Raw genomic sequence first — 9,317 nt, 5'->3', positions numbered from 1 at the left:
GAGACTACTGATAAGGACACAACTCATTCTGAAGGAGACAAAGATCTTCTTGACTCTAATATCAATCTATCTGATGCCTAAAGATTTGATCTCTACTACTTATGCCACTAGACATAATTTATTTTGATTTAGTTTCATTTGAACTGTTTCATTTTAGGATGACTGTACTTAATCACTTTGATACTTTGTTTATGTTTTAATATTTATGTTATGAACTGCATTGCTTTTCTTTTCATCTATTTTGTTTGCAGGTTCCCTCCTTGATGACAAAAGAGGGAGGAAAAGATTAAAAAGGGGTTGAATTGAAAATAGAATTGGGACAGCCAGTTGCTCTAATTCTTTTGTTCTGTTTTTGAACCCTTTGTTTCTGATCTAATCAAATTTTATGCTCTGTTTGATTATTATTTCATGCTCTGTTTTGTCTGTTGGATGCATTAGTCTATGCTCTATTATAGTGGCTGGTTGCATTGATCTATTTTTCTTGTTTTGAATCTACTATTTTGAGTAGCTTGTTAAGTGGATTTATAAACTTGAGCCTTGATTCATTTTGATTAAAGTGCTTGCTCAAGTACAAATATTTTTTGATAGAATGGCTCTATTTTTCTTAGGTTCCATGTTTTGAAAATATGAAATTTTCTGGAACTGTTTGAGCATGCATCCATAAATATTGATGGATAATTAGGCACATATTTAAGAGGGAGCAATTTGATCAATTGAAAGGGGAAAATTCGGCCAAATCATCAAGGGAGTTTTCTAATCCTATTCCTAATTCTTTTCAATTTATTTTTAATAATGTTTGCCATCAAAGAGAAAATTGTTGAGTTTGAAAAATTTAAATTATTATGATGATCAAACATTATTAAAATATTAATTAAAAATTTGTTATGATTTAAACAGGTATTGCTAGTTAATTCACGTGTACGCATTTTTTACGCAATTTTCCGAAGAAAATTACATTTCTAACACAAAAAAATCTACTGAGTCAAAATATCATATATATATATATATATATATATATATATATAAAATTTTGATTTTACATACATAAAATATCTTATAACTCACTAATATTATATTGTCATGGAAATTTTAAGTGTAACTTTGTTAGATAGGCTAATTCCAGAATACTACTGTGAAGAGAATTTATCAGATTTTCTACAATTAATTACAATTTACATAGACAATTTTCTCTTGGTCATCACTATCGAAATAGCGATTACAATTATATTCAGAAAGAAGTACATCAGAGTTTCAAGACCATGTGACCCAACATGAAAATAGCCTCTAACATTCACCCTAGCTGCTAAAATCAAAGTTTAGGCGTTTGATTAATGCTAAAGACAATACAGCAAATTTAACACAGCCAAAAAAGCTATAATATTTTTTCTATTTTTTTTCCAATACTTACACATCTATTGATGGAATATGAGATATTTTCTTCCAGTCAGTACCTACTTCTCTTCTACACTTTTTTGCTAAGTCAGGACAGTGATGTATCCTCAAAAGTTTAACATTTCCTGGCAATCCATTTTTGGGCAATGAGTTTAGTTTTGTGCATTCTTCAATCACCAACTCATTTAGCATACTCAAGTTTTTCATCTCTGGAAGGTGCTTTAGCTCTGGGCAAGAAATAATGTGAAGCTTCTCCAACTTTGGTAAATCACCATTAGCAAATCCAAACCAAGTTTCCAAATCAAGCATAAAGGAAACATACAATGTGCAAAGTGATGGAAAACCAACTTTGACCTTTCCATGTCCATAGAAACTTTCATAAATATCATTCACCCCAGTAACTACAGAGATTCTAAGGCTCCTTAGAGAAGGTAATACGCCAAACTCTGGAAGCTGTTCACAGACACATTCCTCCAAAGTAATTGAGCTAAGATTATTGAATGAAGGATCTGAAATCCATCTTGGGAATGTGGAGTTAAGGTATCCATAAATCTCCAAAAGTTGCAAATTGTGATGAGGCTGAAGGAACTCAATGACATCAAAGTTAACATCAACATCAAGGATATCTGACTCAGACCAACATAGCCTCAACCAAGTTAAATGTTTCTTGAGATACAATCTTGCTTGTTGAGCCTCATCACAAGATGTCACATTTTCAAGCTGTCGAATGCATAGCTTTCCACGAAGGTTGTTCAGATCCTTCAACTCAATGATCTTGCATCCGTTCTGCCTATTGACAACGAAGTCCTCGAAAGTTTGGAGAGAAACCAATCTTCCAATGTATGGAGGAACAAATTCAAAACACATGCCAGAGTCTGTACAAAAGTGGCGCAAATTTACCATTTTGTACAAATTCTTGGGAAGGCTTGTGATGTAAGTTTGAAGAATCTTCAATGTCTGAAGGCGAAGCAGATTAGTGAGCGAATCAGGCAACTCTTTAAGAGGATTGTTAGAGAGATCAAGGTATCTTAGATGTAACAATCCACAAATGTACTCAGGGACAATACAAAAACCAATTCCATACAGAATCAACACCCTCAAATTAGTTAATTTGAGAAAAACCATTGAGGGTAACATGACCTTGTCACAGTAGTGGTGATCCTCAAGAAGTGTGTTGGAAGAATAGTTATAGTTTTGGCTAAACACAAAGAAAGATCGAAAAACATTAGAATTTGGGAGGTTAGAAACTGTTTCCATTTGTGATTCAGAAAAACATGGCATGCACACATGATGCTCATGTTGTGGGAGATTATCATTATCAGTGCCACCATTTGAATTGTCAAAGCAGAAAAACCCTTTTGGTACAATTGGGAATTGATGATTGAACTGGTTTTCTATATCACCCCTTTGCAAAAGACCATCAAAATAGTGAGATGCTTCATCCTCCAAGCTTGTTCCATGTGTCTGCTGAACAAATCCCTCTGCTATCCACAACAACAAAATTGTTTCCTTATTGGGTCTCGAAGGAAAATTTGTAGAAGCAAAGTTGTAAAATTCAACACACTGTTTAAGATACCATGGAAACCCTAAATCCTTCCAACAAGGTGGGAGCTTTAGGTCCTTGAATGGAGCAGAACACTGAAGAAAACCAAAACCCCTTCTCAAAGAAGAAAAACTTAAGGAAGTACAATAATTACACCTCAAAACACAACCATGATTATCATCAAAACCAACACTACTACTAGGACTTTGATTTTCATGAATGAGTTGTTTAAGACCATGGTAGTTATTTCCAATTTGGGGTTTTTGCACTATAACATGAATTTGAGTTTTAGGAAGTGGAAGCGAACAAGCAAAGGGTTTGATTTCATTAACAAGTTGGTCTAAGAGTTTGAGCATGGAAGCAAGCCTTTGTGAAGTACCATAGAGAGTGGAAGAAGAACCTTGATGAACAAGTTTGTGTTGTGTAGCTAACAATTGAGACCAAAAAGGGGGGTCAGACGAATAAGAAGATCCCACGTGCTGTTGAAGCTCAATGTCCTCGAACAAGGTTTCCAGATCATAGGACAGGTCCATAACCTTGGAACAACAATGTTGTTGCGGATCACGATCATTGTCGCGGAGGCATGATTGCAATGTGAGAAGCCGGTGTATGAAATGGTTAGCACTGAGACCAACGTTTGCGAAGGCTTGAGAACCTTCTAGAATATGGCAGTATTCGATCAACGAATCTAACATGCCACGAACACGAGGGGGTGAAGGTGGCGCTGTTGATGATGTGGTATCCATGCTTATTACGATGTTGTTTGGTTTGTGGTAGAAAGATGGTGTCCATTCATGCACAAACTTCTGGGTTTAGCGTGGCTACAACTACAAGGAATAATTCAAATCCAAGATTTCGATTACCGCTAAATAAGCTTAAACTAGTTTTATTTCAGTTGTTGTCAATCACTATTCACTACTCAAATCTCATGCAATTATCCTAATTAACAATAAAATAAGGAAAAGTATGAGGAGACAATAGTCTTATTGTACAATACATACAATGGGGTTTAATTATAATTAAAATTAAATTATGGGTCATTATTTAATTTTAAATTCTTTTTAATTTAAAATTTGAATTAAATTAGGATTACCCCGATTTATAGAATCAAACCTACCAATCCCTCTTTCAAGACGGCGTGACCTCCATTAACAACGAACTGCCGTCTGCATCTGTTTCAACCACATAGCACAGGTCACCGGCAAGCATTGTATCCCGTTGTTCTGTTTCCACCGTCCTCTCGGATCGCACAGTCCACCGCCCAATAACACAGTCCACCGTCCACCACCGGCGCCCACCCTCTCTCTCTTCTCTTTCTTTCCTCGTTCCCCATTTCTCCCTGCCGTGTTCGCTACCCCCATGCCCCTGTTCGCGCCTGCCAGCTCCGGCGAGCAACACCCCAGTGCAACCCAGCAGCGGCTAAGTTCTATGCCGCTGCGACACCATCATTGCCCCCGTTCTTCTTTCTCTCCTTCATCAACGCAGGTTCCATCCCTTTCCTTGTCCCCGGTTCTTTCTATTTTATTTATTTCATTGCTTTTAATTCTTGTTTCTGCATATAGATTAGGCTTAGGACTAGTTAATATCTGTTGCTAGATTGAATGTGTTTGCTGGCTGAATTTTATGGGTTGATTGCTGCTTATATTGAACTGAATGCTCTATTTACACATGATGCACACCATATGTTCGATGAAATGCCTAAATGAAATCTTTTTGTTTAATTATTATGTATGGCCAGCATTTGACTTAAATTCTATTCTCATGAGGCATTATAATTTACAATTGTGCAGTTTTATGTGATTTCTAATTATGTTTGAGCTTGAATTTTGTTATGCACTTGTTTGTGATTTTTTTATCAAAACACCAATTTGGTTAAAAATTCAGATGTTATCAATTATTTGGTATATTTTTAAGAAGTGCGTACCATATTTTATTGAGTGATTTGAATGAAATGGTTTATTCATGTTGGTTTTGAACATAAATGATCATATGCATCATTACTCATTCTTTGAAGTTTTTGAGAAATTAAAATTGGTTTTCAACTACTATAATGCTGGTTGTGCTTTACAATCATCATTATATATAACATTTTTTTGTAGCTATTCATAGTTGTGATATTAATGGACTAAATCATAACGGTGTGAGTGTTTATATTAATGTGGTTAATTTATTGTTGTTATTGCTATTTGTTATTTAATTATGTGGCATTGGTATACATTTATTGTTGAAGCAAATTTTTTAGATATTAAAAAAAAGAAGAGTGTAACACGTTAAGAGTCATAGGAACAATAGAACAAAAAAGGTGTATCACCATTCTTAGTTCTCATTAATCTTTCTTCATTATTTCCCAAACTATGTCTCGCAGTTTCACCAATCCCTTGTTCTTATTCTTGGCAGTGGATTATATGTTCATTTTTAGAAGTGTCATAGCTTTTGGTTTGGTGTTTGTGCTTATTTGTACGGTTTTGCATCAAACAAGAGAAAATCCAGTGTTCCAAGTGCAACAACACATGCACAAAGTATAAAGACATCAGTAAATGGTACATGAACTCCACCAAAAGTCTCAGAAGGATACGATGACATCATTATTTTAGGTACTGGTGTTGCTTGTGCAATCTTTGCTTTCACTCTTGGAAAGGTAGTACAAGTGCTTCTTTTCTAGTTTCTTCTATTTAGAATTTTATTTTATGATGGTTTCTTTGAGTTATAGTCTTTAAATAAGTCTTAACTCATAGATAAGATCTTATAATATGGTCTAACTAAATTGACATAAATAAATGCAGAAAATGTAAGTTATAGGCGGCAAAGAATGTATATTCTAGAGAGAATAGTATTTTGTATATATCCATTATTTTTTTTTCTATGGCTTGGAGCTCCAATGGTTCTTTTCATGAAGGGAAGCATAGATATACATTATAGAATTTAATTTTGATGTACTCTCAGTGTAAAATAATTTTAATATAGGCCGGATGTTCATTTTACTAGGTAGGTCAATAGTTATTTTCATTCTAATTTAGATGTTTACGTGATTTGGAGTGAATTTAATATAATTTTGCCTGATTAGAAGTATTTGTTAAAAAATAGTGAGCATAGTGCCTATTATAAACTAAAATTTTACACACTTAATCTTGTTTAAATTAGTCATTTTCTTGGTGGTTTATATTGCTAATATTTATGTCATAGTACCATATGTCACTTAATTCCTTTGGTTGTTTTTTTTTTGTTTGTGTTTGATTGCAGGTCGTGGAAGTGACGGGTGTGAATGAGCTAAAAACTGATGAGACGGAACTTGGTCATATTGTAGAATTGGATTTAGTGTACCATTCACTGAATTCAAGTATGCTTGGAGTTGTTGTAGTTAGATATATATAAGTGATTAACTTATAACAGAGTTATGTGACATTTAGATTTGTAAAACAAGTACTAAATTGTATTTTTCTTTAGCTATTTAAACTAAGTCAGATGTTCATTTTATTATAATTACAGATGGTTCTTTCCATTCAAAAGTAGAAGGTTATTTTGGGCATATTATTTATCTTTTACTTGATTTCCTGCGTTTTATTTTGTTTGCATATGGCCTGCAAGTTTTTTTATTATATGGATTGAATTAGAATTAGTTTAATTTGATTGAATTTAAGCTGAGTTTTAGTTATGCCATTTAAACATGATGCACGAGTGGTATTGTTGGTCAATTTCTTAGTTATTTTTATCAACTAATGTGGATGTTCATTTTACTGTCTATGCGAATTGTTCCTTTCTTTTTAAAGTGGATGTTTATTTTAGATATACCATTTGTCCTTTACTTAATTTTCTGGTTTTTGCATCCCCATGCTCCACGTGTTTCTTTTGTTTTATGGTTTAGAAAGTATAGATTAAAATAGAATTTTTGTAAACATTGATATTAAACTGAAAAATAAATAAAATCTTAATTTGAAATTAAAAGAAAATTTTTTTATTACATAACATTTACATGAGATATATAATTTATAGTTTAGAGAAATACTAAAAGGTCAACAATTAGTCATCAAGATTTAAAAGTGTGTTAACATAAAAAGAATCTTCAAGAAATGCTGCATCATGATGACAAGTATTAAGCTCTTCAAGGCTAAGCTCTTCAAGAATCTGCTCCTCTGACTCGAACTAGAGATATTGCTCACCGGAATGACATCCCATATGACCTCAAGGTTGTTTTCCCACAGTACCTCAAGTATGTAATCCCATTTCAGTTTAATGTATGATAGATTGCCTGTTTCATGCTCTTTTTTGGCAGTTACAAATTAAGCACACTATACAAAACAAGCTTCACCGAAATGGTAGTCCTGAAGATTTGGTTGCAACAGAAGCTATGCTTGCTGAAATCACAAAGAACCCAGGAGAATATAATCAAGCATTTGTGGAGCAATTCAAGATATTTCATCAAGAACTCAAGGACTTCTTTAATGCTGGCAGATTTATCTTAAATTCTTAGTATCACTTGTAAACATATGTAAATTAAATTTGTTCTTATCTTAATTCAAAATATCATATTATGAGACATCTTATATGTCATGGTATTTTCTATTGAAGACATTTAACCTTCTAATGGATCACTATATCATTTGAATGCATGATTAGACATTATAAACCAATAGATCGATCATGAAATTTCATGCATTCATTGACAAGACTGAGCATGCAACTCAATGCATGCATCTGTGCAATTGTGTGGTTTGGTGAGTGTCATGCAACCTTTTCTCTTGTGCTAAGACTGTTCAGAGGACTACAAACTCTGGATTGTGACCACCAAAGTCATACAACAGCAACCTTACTGCTGCATCATACCTTGTTGTCTCTTGTGATTTCCTGTAGTTGTAAGAGAGAGAAAAAACATCATTTCTTGTTCTGTTTATGTAACTTAATTGTTGTTTACTTTAAGAGTGAACATAGTACCTTAATCTTAAAGAGATAGTCAAATCACTTTTACAGCCGACTAACTTATTCTAAAGAAAATGAACATCCGTTTTAGTTGATACTAAACATCTAACAAATTAACCAAAATTTCATCCATGCACCATGTTTAAATAGCCTAACTCAAACCCAACTTCAATTCAAGAAAACATAAACTAAGTCTAATACAAATCTTCTTCATTACTCCCAAACCACTTAACAAAAGAAAATAGTGGAGCATGTACATGCAGAATTCAGCAAATCAATGCAAAAGATCAATATTATAAGTAAAATAACATCCACTTTTCGAATAAACGAACCATCTGTATACATAGTAAAATGAACATCCATTTTAATTGATAATAAACATCTAATAAATTAAGAACTTTTATTCAATTATTACATTCTTAATTAAAATTCAATACAACCACCAACAGCACAAACAGACAGCATATATGCAGAAAAAGAAAAAGATCTATCATCAAAACTAACCATCCGATATCCTGCTAAAGTAACCATCCAATTAGGGGTCAATTACAAATAGACAATGGTCAGCTTGCTTACGTCACATTGTATGCAAAGGACAACCAGGCGAGGGAAAAATATTCTGCTATTTGAACCAGATTACCTAAATTTTGCGAACTTTCCCGGGCTATGCTTAAATTAATTTCAACAATCTCAGCAAACATCTTATTCATCATGTTCCTACTTACTAAAATTGCATGTATTCAGTTTTCCACCATGTACAATCAAACATCTCAGCAGGCTAAACTGTGTCTAGAACACGAAGCAACAGAAAGATGAATCCTGAAAAAAGGAAATTAACCCACTAACCGTAGATGATTGACGACGGTCGGAGATGGGGCCTTAACACTAACGAGACCCTGGACTGTTGAATGGTCACGGCATCAACTCTCCGACGCAGGAGGCAGGATCGTGGCAGCAGGCTGACTCAGAGATGACGCGCGGAAAGCAGGTCCGGGAGCTGCTGTTCGGGTCGCGCCGATGAGTGGTCCACGGCACGAGGGGACGCAAGGCTGGGATGTTCAGCCAGAACAGTGCGCCACGGTTGCTTCCAGCGACCGGGTACGGGTGCGGAAGCTGGGCGCTGCAGAAGGGGGTGGGTGATGCAATTCTCGTCCGAGCTGCGGCAGGTTGCGGGTGCAGGCGGCAGCGAGAGGGTTGGGGGGAGGTTGAGCAGCGACAGTGTGGGATTTTGGGGGATGGAGGGGAGAGGGTTACTGACGGTCAAAATAGGTAAATGAGGGATAATTTGAAATTGAGGGTTTCAATTAGGGTAAATAATGATTCATTTTCATTTTTATTTTAAAATAGGCCAAATTAAAATTCCATTGTATATATTGTATAGATACTGCATTGTCTCCCTAGCGGGACTCATAAAATAAATATATTTTGTTCTCCCAATTTTCCAATTAATTTAATTTGGTCACCAATA

General features: G+C 34.6%; 1 long non-coding RNA gene across 1 annotated transcript; it reads left to right on the top strand.

Moving 5' to 3' along the window:
* Nucleotides 4,071-6,397, top strand: LOC110269825. The gene is made up of 3 exons (XR_002358583.1): nucleotides 4,071-4,420; nucleotides 5,530-5,573; nucleotides 6,176-6,397. It is a non-coding gene; the product is annotated as an uncharacterized LOC110269825 (long non-coding RNA).

The sequence above is a fragment of the Arachis ipaensis genome, chromosome B03 (genome assembly GCF_000816755.2).
Source record: "Arachis ipaensis cultivar K30076 chromosome B03, Araip1.1, whole genome shotgun sequence".
Taxonomy (NCBI): Eukaryota; Viridiplantae; Streptophyta; class Magnoliopsida; order Fabales; family Fabaceae; genus Arachis; species Arachis ipaensis.
This window is presented reverse-complemented; position numbering and strand designations above follow the sequence as displayed.